This window comes from Pteropus alecto, unplaced genomic scaffold, assembly GCF_000325575.1.
Source record: "Pteropus alecto unplaced genomic scaffold, ASM32557v1 scaffold156, whole genome shotgun sequence".
In the NCBI taxonomy this organism is placed as follows: domain Eukaryota; kingdom Metazoa; phylum Chordata; class Mammalia; order Chiroptera; family Pteropodidae; genus Pteropus; species Pteropus alecto.
Genome location: NW_006437746.1, coordinates 202,919 through 205,004, shown reverse-complemented (window position 1 = coordinate 205,004; position 2,086 = coordinate 202,919). Strand labels below are relative to the sequence as shown.

At 34.1% G+C, this 2,086-nt stretch overlaps 1 pseudogene; it reads left to right on the top strand.

Moving 5' to 3' along the window:
• The first annotated feature begins 369 nt into the window (after positions 1 to 369).
• On the top strand, positions 370 to 488 carry LOC112482079 (annotated as a pseudogene).
• Positions 489 to 2,086: the final 1,598 nt, after the last annotated feature.

Here is a 2,086-nt window from a genome sequence, read left to right as displayed (position 1 = left end):
AAATTATAAGATAGAAAAGAAATAGTAGATTTGAACAAAATATAACAGGAACATTGAAGAGAGGAATAAAAACAGCCAAAAGAACAAAGGCAAAATAAAGAGTTAAAAAAGAATCAAAGAGAAAGTAATAGAGATAGAAAATAGACATGAAAGTACAAACATAGGTATGAGTGGAGTCTTTAAAGAATCTTTTAAAATTTGAATACAATTAATATGTAGAATTATAATCTAAAAAATATTTTCAAAAATAAAAGACCTAAGTCTGAATATCGAAAATTGACCCAAAGTGGTTATAATTTAAGATTAATCTTATTAAACTTTAGAAATAATAAAAATGTTCTCCATGAGGGCATCTTTAAAATAAAAGATGTCTACAGCCATGCCACCCTGAATGTGCCCAATCTCGTCTGATCTCGAAAAATAAGTAGGGTCGGGCCTGGTTAGTACTTGGATGGGAGACCACCTAGGAAGACCAGGTGCTGTAGGCATTAAAATAAAGAACAAACAAACAAATAAATAAATAAAAATAAGGGAAGAAGAAAGACACCAAGAGAACAATAAAATAATCTATTTGTTTACCACATGGGGATAAAATAAAGAGATGTAATTTAAAGCTGAATAAACCATTTAGTAGGAGCCTAAGTAAGGAAGAGAACAATAAAATAATCTATTTGTTTACCACATAGGGATAAAATAAAGGGATATAATTTAAAGCTGAATAAACCATTTAGTAGAAGCCTAAGTAAGGAAAGGGACTTAGGACATTATAAAAAGCATTCACATAAAGATAACAACTGAACAGAATTATGAACTTTTCCAAATACCAAAAGGAATACCAAAAACAAATAGCTAAGGCAATGGACCACAAAGAAATAGGACATAATACATAAAGTAAATATAACATGAAATCATATGACAGAGTTGAGAACAGACCAAACAAATCAATTCTATTTTAAAACTCTAATAGCTATAACTCATCTATTTTTAAAAAAAACACATACAGTTTTGGGATTGACTCACAAAGCAAAACTAAACTCTATACTATATAGAACTGTCATCCCTCAGATGAGTCACGAAGGCTAAAACTCAAGGGATGGGCAAAGATATAAAAAGCAGATGCAAACCAAATGTAAATACCTGGCACAAGGTAGCACCACTGGGAACAAAGGCCAAATGCAGTGAGTGGAAGAGTTAACACACCGTGAAAGAGAGACTATAGGTATAGGTCACTCTGTTGAGAAGGTTGGCTCTGAGGCCAAGAAGAGGACATCAGCTGAGCTTCAGGGTTGTCTTGAAGGCCAGATAGACTTAAATAAATTTATATTCAACAGATCAGGAGCCAGACGAGGAAGAAAGCTCTTATACTCTGAAAGAACATGTATTTTTGTTTACAGAAGGAAACTTTATAAAGATGAATTCTGTAAATCCCCAAAGAGTTTACAGCCTCGTAGAAGAATTAAGGCATAATGCAATGGAAAGGACTGACATTCGAGAAGGGAGGTCAGAACAAAGTGCTCTGGGGCACAGAAGAGGGTACGAAAAATCCCAGCCAGGGAAACGAGTCCATGAAATCTCCTTGAAGGAGGTGACATTTGAGCTGAGACTCAAGGAATCGCAGTGGAAAATTTATTCGATATAAGAAAAACATGCTGTGGAATTAGATAGATGATCAGGGGACTCTGCCCAATGCGCTGTATTATCCTGTCCACACTCTTTTGTAAGTTTGTTCATGCAACAATGTATTGCAAACTTTCACCGCATCATTCGTTTTGCTTTTATATAACCATTTTAAATGACCGAATAGTATTTTTTTTTATGAAGTGATCCCCCCGATTACTCCAGCACCCACCTGGATCTACACACAACCATTATTGACTATATACCCTATGCTGTACTCTAAATCCCCATGACTGTTTTATAACTACTAATTTGTACTTCTTCACCTTTTTCACCCAGCCCCCCAACCCCTCGAATATAATGAATGAGATTTCATTATATTTGGTACACTTTCTGGACTTATTATTTATCGAATCTCTTATTATATAATCAAGTCATCTCTATGTTTTCTATATTATTAGCATCATAA